This window comes from Pinus tabuliformis, chromosome 2_2 (assembly GCF_031772625.1).
Source record: "Pinus tabuliformis cultivar Carrire ecotype Pingquan chromosome 2_2, CPIR1, whole genome shotgun sequence".
Lineage (NCBI taxonomy): Eukaryota > Viridiplantae > Streptophyta > Pinopsida > Pinales > Pinaceae > Pinus > Pinus tabuliformis.
The window spans coordinates 676,805,928-676,823,572 of NC_142300.1; the positions used below are offsets into that span (position 1 = coordinate 676,805,928).

The 17,645-nt window shown below is 35.5% G+C and overlaps 1 protein-coding gene and 2 pseudogenes across 1 annotated transcript in view; all 3 read left to right on the forward strand.

Annotated features, from left to right (window-relative positions):
• LOC149194462 (uncharacterized) overlaps nucleotides 1–17,645 on the forward strand; it is a 122,843-nt gene that overhangs the window by 68,066 nt on the left and 37,132 nt on the right. The gene's annotated exons all lie outside the window — the stretch shown is intronic.
• Nucleotides 4,618–7,123, forward strand: LOC149194464 (potassium transporter 7-like; annotated as a pseudogene).
• Nucleotides 8,341–10,535, forward strand: LOC149194465 (putative potassium transporter 12; annotated as a pseudogene).

Here is a 17,645-nt window from a genome sequence, read left to right on the forward strand (position 1 = left end):
ATTGGTGGACTATGTATTTTTTGTCATATGTTTCAACCTAAGATCAACTAAGGAGAAAGCGTGGAGGATTTTATCCGTGGTCAATTAAATTTATTCTAATCAAAGTAACATAACAAAACAAAAGAGGGATAATCTAGGAAAAAGGTTTACCAAGAAACTATGAACTACACAATACCTCCCAGTGAACCAAGAAGTACGGGCAGACAATCTCCCCGAATGCTGTGTTCGGTGTATCACAGTGTACAAGGCGGCCGACTCTATTACCTTCGCTAGATTCGTTAAAGCATCACATACCAATGGATTCAACCGAAGGATGGAATTATACAACAAGCATATGTTATCCTCCTCAATCTTGATAAAAAATAAAGAGGTACTAGTCAACAATGACTGGGGAAAATGGGAAAAAGGGGAAAACCACTTTATGGTAGTACATCGTTCTTGAACATGACGCTTTCACTCCATCATTGTGACTATTTAGGTTGGGTTATCAACTTGATGGTTATCATACCGTTGGTCTATCATACGATCCATCACTTTTTTTTCAGTCAATGCTACCAATTCATTTTAGTGTCGCTGGCATGTTCAAGAGAAGTCGTCCAGTCAAAATTCATCCTTTGCAATACCATAAACCTTCATTTTCATGACCGCCATTCCTGAACCTTGTGTCGTTAGTTAAATTCCATCTCCAAAATCATTACACTCATTTCATGTCGTTGATGTGGGATACATCAAGGCACTCCTGCGATGAGACGCTTCTTGTGGAAATCAACACATTATCCAAGAATTTGGCTTAGAAACACCCTTCTAGTACCTTGAGGCTTGCATACATTAATGGCAAGTTTCTCGGTTCCGGTGATAGGTTAACATCAATGACCTTTGATTGAAAGACTTTGTATGGTGTTTGACATAAAATCATCCATTCACACCATGCAGAATGTACTGCAGTACCATGAGGATCATTATCATCATCGGTGATTTCTCTTGCATCTGTTAACAACTTACATCATTGGTTGGTATTCATATGGTGTCTTCCCATGTTCAACTTCAGATCACATATTCACATGGTTAGATTCATACTTGAGTGAATGATTGAATGAGATAGAAGACCCCAGATCTCGTTTCATCCATCCAGGCTGCGATTTCAAGAGTACTAAATCATATATACAATGGATTTAAATTGATGGTCTTTCTAATCATGGGTCTATATCTGTAGATGATTGTCTATGTACATGTAATGAAAGTTTATAAGCTGATCATGGGTATGCCATCCCTCAGTAATTCATGTAAAAATCAAAATATCATGATATATGTATTGTAATTGATGGAGGTCACCTTCCACTTCGAAACATCCTCATCATATCGTAAAGCATTTTATTCGACATTTGCATTTTTCGACTTCATGCTTTAGGGTGCAGTTGTTACATATCCATTGGTCACATCACTCCCATCATCCAAATCAATGGTTTAGGGCTCATTAAACCCTAATATTAGTTGCTACATGCCCTAAAAAAGTCACCCTTTTGAATGCCTCCTTCCCAGAGAGTTTCATGACTTAAAGACATCCTAAAATGACCTCTAGAAGGACCAACGTAGGTAGGCCCATGTAAGGGTGCACTGCAAAGTAGAGTCCATGCCAGGGTGGTTTGCAGAGAACTTAGGCCTTCATTCACCCGTGCTGGGTGAGATTGAGTGAAATTCACATAGGGTTTGGGGAATATTCTTATCTTTTGGAGTCATCTAGAAGTTTCCCTCACTTATCAACTCCTATGAGCTCGAGAATGGATGAGGAATGAGTTAATATGCATCCTATCCTCTCATCACTTCCTCCATGGAACTAATTCTAAGTATGGAAGGCCATTCAATACCCCCATTTATGACATAACCTCCTTCGTCCTCCTATAAATTGAACACTCATCTAAGTGATCAGGGGCTGGACTATGTTAAATTGTAATGAGATAACATTGCTATGAGAATTAGCTTTGAGACAAGTATTTTTATGCTACAAGTTCGTCATGATTTTCATGTGATGTGGATGGGATCCAAGCTAGAGGAATGACTTTGAATTAGGCACGATGGTTGTAATTCCTTCTTCTATTCAATAAAGTATTCAAAGCTTTTTCCCATATGTTTGTATTGCTATATGATGATTATATGTGTGAAATGTATCTAATTCCATTTACTTGTATTCAATAGATCTTTTTCTTTGATAGGTTCTTTGTCTTTTGTTTGTGTTCAAGAGTGTTAAGTACAGGAAGGAGTGATGGGATCGATACAAAGGAGACAAGAGGAAAGTGGAACTACAAGTAGGTCTTCTCATCTCCTTTCTCTTATCTATTGCTTATAGGAAAAGGTTAAAGTGCTTTAAACTATTGTTCTAGATATGGCTACTTATCTAGGGAATTAGTATTTATTTGTAGATACCAAATTCTTCAAAACAGTAGTTGGCTCCCATTCGTTTTAGCATCTTGCCTCCTTTTTGTAATGTACATCTAGAACTATGGAAGTGTCCTAAAGTATCAAAGTGAAGTTAGGATGAAAATCTCAACGGATTTGATGCTAGAGCTCAGTTCAAATCTTGGCACAGTAAGAGTTCCTCGAATTGGGTTGGTCTATAATGAACTCATTCATGGAGTTCCAACAATATTTGGGAATTTTGTAACAAGTCTCATAGTTATTCATTCCACCATAATATTTGTATGTATCAAGTGTGTTCTAGTTCATGTTGTGACACAAGGTGAGCGCTTTCTATTTAGACGAGTATGTCCAAGAAACTACCACATGTTTCGATGTATTGCAAGGTATGGTTACAAAGATGTCTGAAAGGAAAATCATCGAGCCTTCTAACAAATACTTATTGAAAGTATTGAAAAGTTTCTTTGTAGGGAGGCTGAAGATTTCTCATTGGAGAGTGATGATCAATATACTTCAGAAACAGAGAATGAAACAAAGGATCCTCAACTACTAGGAGAAATAAGCTACAGGCTCGATTCCATGGAAGCACTCCTAATGGGAAATTATAGGAGTTTAAGGAATTTCTTTGCTCCTCCAGAGTCACTACCAGAAGCTAGTACCTCATCAAGGTTGCCCACAAGTGTTGTGCCTACGGATGATCAAAGTCTTAAAGCTAGTACCTTATCAAGGTTGCCCACAAGTGTTGTGCCTATGGATGATCAAAGTCTTGAGTATGAGCTTTCATCCATGCATAAAGCCAAAGAATTAGGAGATGTATATCCCTTGGGTCATGCAGATATTAGAGCTAGAAAGGGTTCTTGGTTTATCAAGAAATTGGTTATTAATTACTTCTATGCATTTTCGAGGGAAAATTGTAGAGCATGAATTGCAACACTACGTGTTCCTCACACTAATCTTATGCAAGTTCACATAACTCACATGGTGTGAGATCTTGAAGCTACAGAGTTGCAAACTTTATGCTTGCCCAAAAGGATCAACAAAAAAATGCTTCTACATAGGACGTGATCAGAGAAATGGGAGAATTTGGTGACAGAAAACACATTGAGATATAAAATTGAACTACACATTGGATTTGCATCTGTTGCTCCATAAACCATTTCTAACTGTATTTGATAGGAAATCATAAAGATTTTGACTTTAGGATATGGAAGTTGAGTGGAATGCAACATTTTCTACTTGTCATATAGTGTTGTTCAATTTAATTGTCTTCAGTATCTACCATCAGGCTAATGCCCCAGTTCTATACATATGATGATGATGCAATTCCTAGCCTGAACAACTGAAATCTATCCATACTTGAGGCTTTCTTTGGTTAAGGTTTCATGTCAGAAGTCAAAAGCAAAAGTGAAATAAGTTTATTCATGTTTAGAAATTCAGGTTTTAAGCTTTCTAGTATACTTATTTCTTTGAATATTTATTAATTGATGAAATATAGAATATATCTTTGGACAAAGGATTTTTTATGTCTCAATACTAACAAAATTTTTGTCTAGAAGCAATCAAATTGACAGAATCTAAATTGATCTATGTAATGCATTATTAGGACTTCTATGGGCATAATGGAGGTGTCCGCAAAAGGTATTCCCATGCATTTTTAGATGTTAGGTGTACACAGAATAGGTTTGAGGTGAAAAGTTGCATGGGCTTAGATAGCAAAATTGTGCTCCATTTCCAACCTTACTTCACATTTTATCACTTAAACCAAATTTGCAGAAATGTTATGCTGAAATCCAATATAATGTCAAAACAATGTGAACAAATTACAAGATATTCTGGTTAGCCAGATGTTAGGTGTACACAGAATGGGTTTTAGGTGAAAAGTTGCATGGGCTTAGACAACAAAATTGTGCTCCATTTCCAACCTTTTATGCAAGTAAATAATTATTTATTAACAGGGTTACTTCACATTTTATTACTTCAACCAAATTTGCAAAAATGTTAAGCTGAAATCCAATATAATGTCAAAACAATGTGAACAAATTACGAGATATTCTGGTTAGTACCATACAAAACCCAACAAATGCCTAACACAATTTGTCATCTAATACTTTCTTATTTAAGTCATGTTAACTGAATGACGGCACATTAAGTTACTAATAATCACTTTAGCGAGTGGAATATACTGAAGTTATTTAACTTCCCTCTCTCATCTTGTTCAGCATACAGAGGTTTGGCACTAGAAAAATGGGACTTGTTTATGGCCTAGTTCTATTCATATGGTTTATTTCCCTTGGGCTGGTTGGTCTATACAACATTATTTCATATGAAAATAGTGTTTTCAAGGTGTTCAATCTAGTCTACATCTATTAATTCTTTTCGAGTAATCCAAATCAAGCATGGTTTTCTCTTTGAGACTATTTGTTGTGCATCACATGTGATTGAAACTGAAACCTACTATTCTTGTCTTTGTTCTATCTCTACATTGAATAACTAAAGTCTGGAATCGCCAATAAAATTGCACTATTATTCTGATTCATAGGAACTGAAACAATGTTTGCTAACTTGGGTTACTTCTCAGTGAGATTTGTCTAGGTAAGCTTAGAGCTTAAAGAAGCTCATTGTAGAGCATGACAACTTCAGGCTACTGTAAGGGTTTCTTTTTGAGCAACCATACTTTTCTGTAAAGGTTTCTTTCAAGTAGGCATACTTTTCTTTCAGGTTCAGGGAACTGCAGTAGTACAACTTTATATGGATTTGGTTTTTCACCTTGAGTCTTCCCCATAGTTTGTGATTTTTTCCTTTCAATGCTAGTATAATCTTATGAATAAATGTTGGCTATATATAGCCTTCACATTTTTGGTGTTCCCATGTTTGTTACTCTCATATATGGGCCAATCTGCATTTCTTATAACAAATCCAAGCATGCAGAACGAGAATTCTACGCTTCAATTCTAGGAAAGGTTCAATCAGTTTCTGTATTAATAACATGCATAGACTTTGTAGCATGTTTTTCATGGATTATAATCATGTTTTGAAATGGAAAATCATTCTTATACTTGAAATGCATCACAGGTTCCTGTATTCTTAGTAGTTATTCATAATACGAATTGTGGTTGTGCTCGCCTATATAGTTCATATTGCCTTTTGACTATTGAGTAGATATATTTTTCTCATATCCAAATCATTCAGCTGGTGCATTCTAGCCAATTCTTGTGCTAGCCACTACTGTTGCTTTGATCACAAGTCAAGCTATTATTTCAGCAACATTTTCATGTATCAAACCGTCAATGGCTCTTGGTTGCCTCCCCAGGCTTAAATTCATACACAGCTCAAAGCAGTTTATGGGCCAGGCCTACATTCCAATCATAAACTGGTTCCTGATGATTCTTTGCATCATTGTAGCTACCACCTTTAAGGGCACAAATGAGATAGGAAATGCATATGGTAAGTCTTATACAAAGACATGAATTTGATTTATTAGTATTTAGTTCTAACAATAGTCAGCATTTACTAGCATACACAATTTATAACACCATTACAGAGTAATATCTCATCCAATAAGTAAATTTCATGGAAAACAGCTAGTAGAACCTTGAAATGAATATCACTCTTTACTACAAATGTGCTGACATATAGACATGTTGCAGGAACTTCTAAGGTGGGAGTAATGATGGTGACCATAGTGTTAGTGACTATTGTCATGCTTATGATATGGCAAACCAACCTATTCTTGGCACTTTGTTTCCTGATTTTCTTTCTAACCATTGAACTAACTCATTTTCTAGCTGTATTGATGAAAGTGAGTGATGGTAGTTGGCTCCCATTGGTTTTTTCCTCCTCCCTCCTTTTTGTAATGTACATATAGAACTATGGAAGTGTCCTAAAGTATCAAAGTGAAGTCAGGATGAAAATCTCAATGGATTTGATGCTAGAGCTCGGTTCAAATCTTGGCATAGTAAGAGTTTCTAGAATTGGGTTGGTCTATAATGAACTCGTTCACAGACTTTCAACAATATTTGGGAATTTTGTAACGAGTCTCCCAGCTATTCATTCCACCATAATATTTGTATGTATCAAGTATGTTCCCGTTCTTGTTGTGACACAAGGTGAGCACTTTCTATTGAGATGAGTCTGTCCAAGAACCTACCACATGTTTCATTGTATTGCAAGGTATGGTTACAAAGATGTCCGAAAGGAGAATCATCAAGCCTTCTAACAACTACTTATTGAAAGTCTTGAAAATTTTCTCCATAGGGAGGCTGCAGATTTCTCATTGGAGAGTGATGATCAGTATACTTCAGAATCAGAGAATGAAACAAAGGATCCTAAACTACTAGGAGAAATAAGCTACAAGCTTGATTCCCTGGAAGCACCCCTAATGGGAAATTATAGGGGTTCAAGGAATTTCTTTGCTCCTCCAGAGTCACTACCAGAAGCTAGTACCTCATCAGGGTTGCCCACAAGTGTTGTGCCTATGGATGATCAAAGTCTTGAGTATGAGCTTTCATCCATGCATAAAGCCAAAGAATTAGGAGATGTATATCCCTTGGGTCATGCAGATATTAGAGCTAGAAAGGATTCTTGGTTTATCAAGAAATTGGTTATTAAATACTTCTATGCTTTTTTGAGGAAAAATTGTAGAGCAGGAATTGCAACACTATGTGTTCCTCACACTAATCTTCTACAGGTTCGCATAACTCACATGGTGTGAGATCTTGAAGCTACAATGTTGAAAACTTTATGCTTGCCCAAAAGGATCAACAAAAAAATGCTTTTGCATAGGATGTGATGAGAGAAATGGGAGAATTTGGTGACAGAAAACACATTGAAATATAAAATTGAACTGCACATTGGATTTGCATCTGTTGCTCCATAAACCATATCTAACTGTATTTGATAGGAAACCATAAAGATTTTGACTTTAGGATATGGAAGTTGAGTGGAATGCAACATTTTCTACTTGTCATATAGTGATGTTCAATTTAATTTCCTTCAGTATCTACCATCAGGCTAATGCCCCAGTTCTCCACATCTGATGATGATGCAATTGCTAGCCTAAACAACTGAAATCTATCCATACTTGAGGCTTTCTTTGGTTAAGGTTTCATGTTAGAAGTCGAAAGCAAAAGTGAAATCAGTTTATTCATGTTTAGAAATTCAAGTTTTAAGCTTTCTAGTATACTTATTTCTTTGAATATTTCTTAATTGATGAAATATAGAATATATCTTTGGATAAAGGAATTTTTATGTTTCAATACTAACAAAAATTTTTCCGGAAGCAATCAAATGGACAAAATCTAAATTTCTCTATGTAATGCATTATTAGGACTTTTGTGGGCATAATGGAGGTGTCTGCAAAAGGTATTCTCATGCATTTTTAGATATTAGGTGTACACATAATGGTTTTGAGGTGAAAAGTTGCATGGGCTTAGACAACAAAATTGTGCTCCATTTCGAACCTTACTTCACATTTTATCACTTCAACCAAATTTGCAGAAATGTTAAGATGAAATGCAATATAATGTCAAAACAATGTGAACAAATTACGAGATATTCTGCTTAGCCAAATGTTAGGTGTACACAGAATGGGTTTGAGGTGAAAAGTTGCATGGGCTTAGACAACAAAATTGTGCTCCATTTCCAACCTTTTATGCAAGTAAATAATTATTTATTAACAGGGTTGCTAAACATTTTATTAATTCAACTAAATTTGCAAAAATGTTAAGCTGAAATCCAATATAATGTCAAAACAATGTGAACAAATTACAAGATATTCTGGTTAGTACCATACAAAACCCAACCAATGCCTAACACAATTTGTCATCTAATACTTGCTTATTTAAGTCATGTCAACTTAATGATGGTTCATTAAGTTATTAATAAGCACTTTAGTGAGTGGAATATACTGAAGTTATTTAACCTCCCTCTCTCATCTTGTTCAGCATACAAAGTTTTTGCACTAGCAAAGTGGGACTTTTTTATGGCCCAGTTCTATTCATATGGTTTCTTTCCCTTGGGTTGGTTGGTCTCTACAACATTATTTCATATGAAAATAGTGTTTTCAAGGCATTCAATCCAGTCTATATCTATTACTTCTTTTCAAGTAATCCAAATCGAGCATGGTTTTCTCTTGGAGATTGTTTGTTGTGCATAACATGTGATTGAAACTGAAACCTACTATTCTTGTCTATGTTCTATCTCTGTATTAAATAACTTAAGTTTGGAATCACCAATAAAATTTGCACTAGTATTCTAATTCACATGAGCTAAAGCAATGTTTGTTGACTTGAGTCACTTCTCAGTGAGATCTGTCCAGGTAAGCTTAGAGCTTAAAGAAGCTCATTGTAGAGCATGACAACTTCAGGCTATTGTAAGGGTTTCTTTTTTAGTAGACATACTTTCTTGTAAATGTTTCTTTCAAGCAGACATACTTTTCTTTCAATTTCAGGGAATTGCAGTAGTACAACTTTATATGGATTTGGTTTTTCACCTTCAGTCTTCCCCATAGTTTGTGCTCTTTTGCGTTTCAATGCTAGTATAATCTTATGAATAAATGTTGGCTATAGATAGCCTTCACATTTTTGGTGTTCTCATCTCTGTTACTCACATATATGGGACAAGATGAATTTCTTATAACAAATCCAATCATGGCAAAACGAGAATTCTACGCTTCAATTCCAAGCAAGGATCAATCAGTTTTTGTATTAACAATATGCATAGACTTTGTAGCATGTTTTTCATGGATTATAAGCATGTTTTGAAATGGAAAAAACATTCTTATACTTGAAATGCATCACAGGTTCCTGTATTCTTAGTAGTTATTCATAATACTAATTATGGTTGTGCTCGTCCGTATAGCTCATATTGCTTTTGATTTATGAGTATATATATTTTCTCATATCCAAATCATTCAGCTAGTGCGTTCTGGCCAATTCTTGTGCTAGCCACTACTACTGCTTTGGTCACAAGTCAAGTTATGATTTCAGCAAAATTTTAATGTATCAAACAGTTAATGGCTTTTGGTTTCTTCCCCAGGCTTAAAGTCATACACACCTCAAATCAGTTTATGGGCCAAGTCTACATTCCAATCATAAACTGGTTCATGATGATTCTTTGCATCATTATAGATGCCACCTTCAAGGGCACAAATGAGATAGGAAATGCATATGGTAAGTCTTATACAAAGACATGAATTTGATTTATTAGTACTATGTTCTAACAATAGTTAGCATTTACAAGCATACATAATTTATAACACCATTACAAAGTAATATCTCATCCAATAAGTAAATTTCATGGAAAACAGCTAGTAGAACCTTGAAATGAACATCACTCTTTAGTACAAATGTGCTGACACAGAGACATGTTGCAGGAATTTTTGAGGTGGGAGTAATGATGGTGACCACAGTGTTAGTGACTACTGCCATGCTTCTGAAATGGAAAACCAACCTATTCTTGGCACTTTGTTTCCTAGTTTTCTTTCTAACCATTGAGCTAACTTATTTTGTAGCTGTATTAATGAAAGTGAGTGATGGTAGTTGGCTCCCATTGGTTTTAGCCTCTTCCCTCCTTTTTGTAATGTACATCTTGAACTTTGGAAGTGTCCTAAAGTATCAAAGTGAAGTTAGGATGAAAATCTCAATGGATTTGATGCTAGAGCTTGGTTCAAATCTTAGCACAGTAAGAGTTTCTGAAATTTGGTTGGTCTATAATGAACGCTTTCATGGAGTTCCAAAAATATTTGGGAATTTTGTAACAAGTCACCCAGCTATTCATTCCACCATAATATTTATATTATCAAGAATGTTCCAGTTCCTATTGTGATAGAAGGTGACCGCTTTCTATTCAGATGAGTTTGTCCAAGAATCTACCACATGTTTCGATGTATTGTAAGGCATGCTTACAAAGATGTCCGAAAAGAGAATCATCAAGCCTTCTAACAACTACTTATTGAAAGTCTTGAAAAGTTTCTCTTTAGCGAGGCTAAAGATTTTTCATTGGAGAGTGATGATCAGTATACTTCAAAATCAGAGAATGAAACAAAGGATCCTAAACTACTAGGAGAAATAAGCTACAGCCCCGATTCCCTAGAGACACCCCTAATGGGAAATTATAGGGGTTGAAGGAATTTCTTTGCTCCTCTAGAGTCACTACCAGAAGCTAGTACCTCATCAGGGTTTCCCACAAGTGTTGTGCCTATGGATGATCAAAGTCTTGAGTATGAGCTTTCATCCATGCATAAAGCCAAAGAATTAGAAGTTGTATATCTCTTGGGTCATGGAGATATTAGAGCTAGAAAGTATTCTTGGTTTACCAAGAAATTGGTTATTAATTACTTCTATGCTTTTTTGAGGAAAAATTGCAGAGTAGGCATTGCAACACTACTTGTTCCTCACACTAATCTTCTACAGGTTTGAATAACTCACATGGTGTGAGATCTTGAAGCTACAGAGGTGCAGAATTTAGGCTTGCCCAAAAGGATCAACAAAAGAATGCTTATGCATAGGACATGATGAGAGAAATGGGAGAATCTGGTGACAAAAAAACACATTGAAATATAACATTGAACTGCACATTGGATTTGCATCTACTGCTCCATAAATCATATCTAACTGTATTTGATAGGAAATCATAAAGATTTTGACTTTAGGATATGGCAGTTGAGGGGAATGCAACATTTGCTACTTTTCATATATTGATGTTCAATTTAATTTCCTTTAGTATCTACCATCAGGCTAATGCCCTAGTTCTCCACATTTGATGATGATGCAAATGCTAGCCTGAACAACTGAAATCTATCCATACTTGAGGCTTTCTTTGGTTAAGGTTTCATGCTAGATGTCGAAAACGAAAGTGAAATCAATTTATTTATGTTTAGAAATTCAAGTTTTAAGCCTTCTAGTATACTTATTTCTTTGAACATTTCTTAATTGATGAAATATAGAATATATCTTTGGACAAAGGAATTTGTATGTCTCAATACTAACAAAAATTTTGTCAGGAAGCAATCAAATGGACAGAATCTGAATTGCTCTATGTAATGCATTATTAGGACTCCTATGGGCATAATGGAGGTGTCCACAAAAGGTATTCTCATGCATTTTCAGATGTTAGGTGTACATAGAATGGGTTTGAGGTGAAAATTTGCATGGGCATAGATCACAAAATTGTGCTCCATTTCCAACCTTACTTCACATTTTATCACTTCAACCAAATTTACATAAATGTTAAAGCTAAAATCCAATATAATGTCAAAAAAATGTGAACAAATTACGAGATATTCTGGTTAGCCAGATGTTAGGTGTACACAGAATGAGTTTGAGGTGAAAAGTTGCATAGGCTTAGACAACAAAATTGTGCTCCATTTGCAACCTGTTATGCAAGTAAATAATTATTTATTAACAAGGTTACTTCACATTTTATTATTTCAACCAAATTTGCAGAAATGTTAAGTTGAAATCCAATATAATGTCAAAACAATGTGAACAAATTACGAGATATTCTGGTTAGTACCATACAAAACCCAACAAATGCCTAACACAATTTTTCATCTAATACTTGCTTATTTAAGTCATGTTAACTTAATGATGGTGCATTAAGTTATTAATAAGCACTTTAGTGAGTGGAATATACTAAATTTATTTAACCTCCCTCTCTCATCTGTCATGTATGTATTGTAACTTTTGAAATATTTAATAATATATGAAATACGTCTTTCAAATTTTCATGTAGCATTTGAAGATTGTATGGTTTCGTTGTTGTTTTTGGTTGAAACATCATTTTGTTAATCTTGATTCTATGTTGTACCCTGTAAAAACATGGAATGGACAATCTCTAAGACACACAATTATGAAGGATCTGTAAAATAATCTAAACACATAAATAACAATGGAGTATAATTTTTTTTATGTATTCAACTATGTCAACACTCAAGGAAAGATAATATGCATTTGTTGTGCATAAGGAAATCGTACTCCATAGCTTGTAAAAGTAAACTAAGTTTCTAGCTACAAGTTGTAAGATGCATGCTTATATAGTTGTGTATGTGCATTTCAAAATCTTTGGTTTAGTTATTTGTGTCTAATATTTGCTTAAAATGTGACCATGCAATGGACATTCGACCTTTTTTATTTCACATGGCAAGAATACTTTTATGGTGCAACGTTTGACATGTTTGGTGGTAAGTTCTCTCATTTATTTCTTTTTATTTTCTTTCATTTTCTGCATGTTAAAGAGGAACTTATTTATCTTTTTTTAATACTTTAATTGAACATTTCACTAAAATATCAATATTTTTATAAAATGTTGTTATAAAGTGTATAAAGTCCTACCTCAAGCATGAATTTGCAGATCTCAATGTTTTCTAATTTTGTTGTGGGGAATCATTAGAGGAAGTGTTTAAGTGGGGCCATTGTATTTAGTGTTTTTGTAAACTTTTCCATGTGCTGTAAAGGAAGTTTTATAGTCCCATTATATTGCAAATAGTGATAAGAGTTTTAATAGATACTTTAATTAAAAAAACAGATCATATCACATTATTAGTATTTAAATGAATATCTATTGGTTGTAGATCGAAGACCTTGGATTCATCTTCCAACCCTGGACTATCCAAAGAATGGAGCTTCTAGTCTTTAGCATGACTCTCGATTGGTGGATGCTATTAGTTACATAGTTTCTAGAGGCAAACTATTGAATTATTTGAAAGGTGGAAAGGCATGTGCAATGCATTGGCAACACAGTGGGAATGTTTGAAGTGATTAAACAATATTTCATGTGTAAATTGTAGCCCAATCAATATATAGTTGGAAACTCATATTGTAATACTTGGCATTTCATATAATAAAATTTGTGGTTCAAATATTTATTTACGATTGTATTTGATATTTTTTGTGTTTTTATCAACTTATGAAGTTGCATGATTCGCGTGTTTTCATATTAGATGAGCATGAATATTGTAAGGTATTTTTTAATATAGTCGCAAAATCATATCAATGCATGTATGTTGATTAAAAATGAATATAAATAAAATAAATATAAAACTACTAAATTAGTAGTTTATATTAATTAATAAAAAACACAAATAAAATGAATACACAACCACTAAATTAATTGTTTATAATGATTATTAATGAAAGTGAATGAAATGAATATAAACTACTAAATCAGTCATTTATATAATGAATTTGAAACTACCAAAATAAGATAAATGACTACTGCAAATGATAAATTTGTGATTACAAATGACAACTAAATTTTGCATATATATGACTATTAGTAGTTAATTTACAGTATCTTATAACATGACTGAAATTTAGTCATATTTCTTTGGTCATTGATTGGTTTCAAACAATGATTAAAAATTGCATATATATGACTATTAGTAGCTAATTTACAGTATCTTATAACATGATCAACATTTTGGTCATATTTCTTTGGTCATTAATTGGTTTTCAGTGATTATATAGTAATATATTGTGTTTTACATTTACTCCTTAATTATGGAAATTAATGATTAAATCAATGACTAAATTAATGACCAAATTTATGACTAAATATACTACTAGACAATAAAATTGATACAACCAATTAGTCACAAAGCTAAAAATGACTAAAAATTGGCCGCGTTATAAGATACTGTAAATTAGCTACTATTGGTCACTAACTGAAAATTGGTCGTTTATATGCAAATTTTAGTCATTTCTTTAGTAATTAATTAGCCATTTTGTACTAGTGGACAGAGCGTCCAACTTTGTGGTTTGGAATGCCAGGATCTTGTCCATTCTAGACAGGTATCGCATCAAGGACTTCACCTTGAAAATAATAGTGATCCCAGTTGACCCAACTGAAAATGAGAAGTACGAGGAGGCAATGGCCAGGGAAAAGTGCATCATCCTTGATGTGGTCAAGGATCATGTGGTATCACATATTGTCGAGAAGAATACAAAAATGAGATGTGGGAGGGCCTAAAGAAATTGTACTAGCATACTTCCATGCAGAGGAAGATGTTACTTGAGAATCAACTGTGGTCATAACAGATGCAGAAGGGAGAGTAGATAGATGTCTTCCTTGGTCGATTGAAGGAGATCCGTGACCAACTAACTTCCATACGGGCCACGCCGAATGAGGAATTGATGGTGAGGACCACATTGAATGCAATCTCAGAGGATTGGGAGGTATTTATCCAGAGCATACTAGGCAAGACGAGCCTTTCAGATTGGGAAGAACTGTGGGCGGCTCTTCGTCAAGAAGAGATCAGACGGATGACCAAGGTGGGAAGTAGAGGTAAAGAGGTCAGAATCAAGAAGGAGGAAGAATAGGATGCGACTCTAGCATCTGCGAGAAAGCAGTTGAAGTGGAAGAAGGACCTCTCCAAGGTCAAGTGCTTCCATTGTGGGGAACTAGGTCATTTTGTGAACCAGAGTCTGAGGAAGAAGAGTAAGGGAGAGGCTTCCGAGAGCAAGGCAGGGCCAACAAGGGTGCAAAAAGAAGTGGAGGAGGATGATGATTGTGCCATGAGTGCTCATGTGCCACTTGACAAGATGTGAGGATACATCGAGCTGTAGTCAGGTGGACTATAGGCCATGAGGGGTAGGATCCTTAAGGTACCCAATCTCTTGGATTGTACCTTGCTATGGGATCCCTGAAGAGGAGTAGCAGGACTGGTGGATGTAGGTAGAGACGGATGCAGATGGAGCGATAGAGAGTGCTACAGTGCAGGAGTCTGCAGTAGTGGAAGGCTAGCAGGCGACAACAATGTGAGAGGAACGGGAGTGTTTCACTAGTGCAGGATGGCACAGAGAGGTGTGCAATGATGCGAGATGCAGGGAGTTGTAGCAATGCAAAGGTCAGTAGAGGGAGAAATTTTTAGCGATAGATAGAGCTTCATCATCGAGAGTGTCTCTAGCCTGATAGGGATGTCAGAAGTTGGGTGGGTCAGTTACTTACTTCTCAGCAACTGAGTTGTAGTGCAGTAGCACGATGTAGCATGAGGAGAAGGGGAGGAAATGCAGATGCATTGCTGGGAGGATGGACCAGCAACATCACAGATACAGCAAGAGCTGCCATACAGATGTATAAGTGGCAGTGGTAGGGCCATGGGCAACAGTACAGGATGCAGCAGGAGCTTCCGTACGGATGCAATAGTGGAAGTGGCAGGGCCATGGGAAACAGTATAGGATGCAACACTGCAAAGGATGTAGGATGGGGAGGCCTAGCATTAGCACAGGGACTAATGCTAGATGATCAGGGTGATACTCAGTGAGGAGTATTACTAGAGCACAATCCTTGCTAATCGGAATTGTTGATTTGGGGTAGCATCAGATGTTCTCTAGCCATGAAAATTGGTGGAAGTGGTAAGGCACATGAGATCTCCAAGACCCAAGAATGGTTTGGACAGATTATACCGTGTTTGGAAGATATTAAAATAATTAATATTTTTTAATGGAGTTCCTAAGTCTAAACTTAGGAAAAATAAAATATTAATGGGTATTAATATAAAATTGGGTTAGAAGGGTCCAAAAGCCATGGATTAAGCCATGTCTAATCTTAGTTGTTGATTAAATATTTAATCTCGGTCGTTGATGGACCAACGATAAAAGTATAAGAGGAGCCTTGAGGTTCAGTTGGAGAACACACCAGAGTGATTAGTCATTCTGTTCTCTAGAGCGAGGTTTGCTAAGAGTGATAGAATTAGTGATCAACAATGAGGGGTAGTGAATACATAACAGAGAGGCAGAGTTTCTACCAGAGAGACAGCATAGAGACCAGAGAGGTTGACGCAGAGGCAGCTGGAGGCTATGAAGAGGCAACCAGGAGTTGCGCAGAGTGAGGAGAGGTGACCGTGTGAGACACAGAGGGTCTAGGGTCTGATGCAGAAGCTCTAGAAGCTAACGCAGTCCCTATCAGAGTGATGCAAAGCAGTTGAAGATGTAATTGTTGGTGTGGGATTGTTCATCCGATGATGTATCAGCTAGAATATCTGTCTCCAAGGAGAGGTACTACTGCCGAGGGAATTCTCTGTTGGGTGAGCCATTTCTGGCACCCTGGTTGTATTCTAAAATCTACATAAGAATAAAACCCTATGAATAGTTGCACCAGTTTTCCCGCATTGGGTTTTTCTGTGGACATTAGTCCAAAAATAACGGTGTCAATTGTGTGCTTGTTTACTTTCAGTTGATGATACGTAGATGTTGATACTGTACTTGTGTTTAGTTTCAGTATTTACATGGTAAATAACTTGTTATAAGTAATTGAAAAAGCAGGAATAAATAAACCAGATAGTAAAGGAAGAATTTCGAAAGGGTTAAACTTAGAAATTCCAACATATTGATTTCCTTCTTTTCAACTAAATATACTCTAAGAATACAAAAGTGAAAATTCAGTAGAGTATGCTTCAATCTCTAAGAAAGTCAAGATCTTGTTCCAATTATTTCATCAAAACGTTCACAAAAGTACAAAAGTGCAAGCCTTTAAAAAGTGTTTTTGATAAAATTTTGGACCCCTCTCTAAATGCATGAGAGAGGTTTAAATAATACAATATATGTATAAAAAATAGATTATTGAATTAAAAGCTAAGGAGGTTTCAAAAAACATTCCTTAGAATAAGTAAAATAAAATTAAAATAGAAATAAAAATGCTGACAAACTTCTTCAAATTGAATGGTCATATTTAGCCATTCTGTCCTTAAGTTTGCAGATGTCTATCATTAGTTTCACCTAGGGTGGCTGGCCAAATCTAGATCTTAATTGTCCTATGAATATATCAACAGAGAGAGGTAGCACAATATTTTGTGTGGAATTTGTTAGACAACGCAGAGTCATCCAATTACTATGTGGTTTTACTAGAAACTACCACTAGGTTTCCCAGTCAAGCTTAGATAGTTGTTTGATTGCCTCTACATTTGTTTGGGTAGTCTCTTTCCACTGTTTTTCTAACTGTTTGATGTCTGGGAGAGATTTTGGCCCGCATTATTTAATAATATTGGCAGTGTGGAGGTTTTCATTGACAACCTCAATGATATTGTTTGTTGTACTAGTTGCTCTTGTTGCTGCCCTTTTTACTTGCTTTAACTGTATGTCCTAATTTGCGAATAAAATATCTTTGTGGGACTCCTTGATCTTTGGAAGATTGGCCTTTTTACCTTCTTGAGATTCTTACTAAGAAATAAACTTTGAAATCCTCTTATTTATCTCTTCATATTCTAATCTTTGATCTACCACTTGATTGGTTAATTT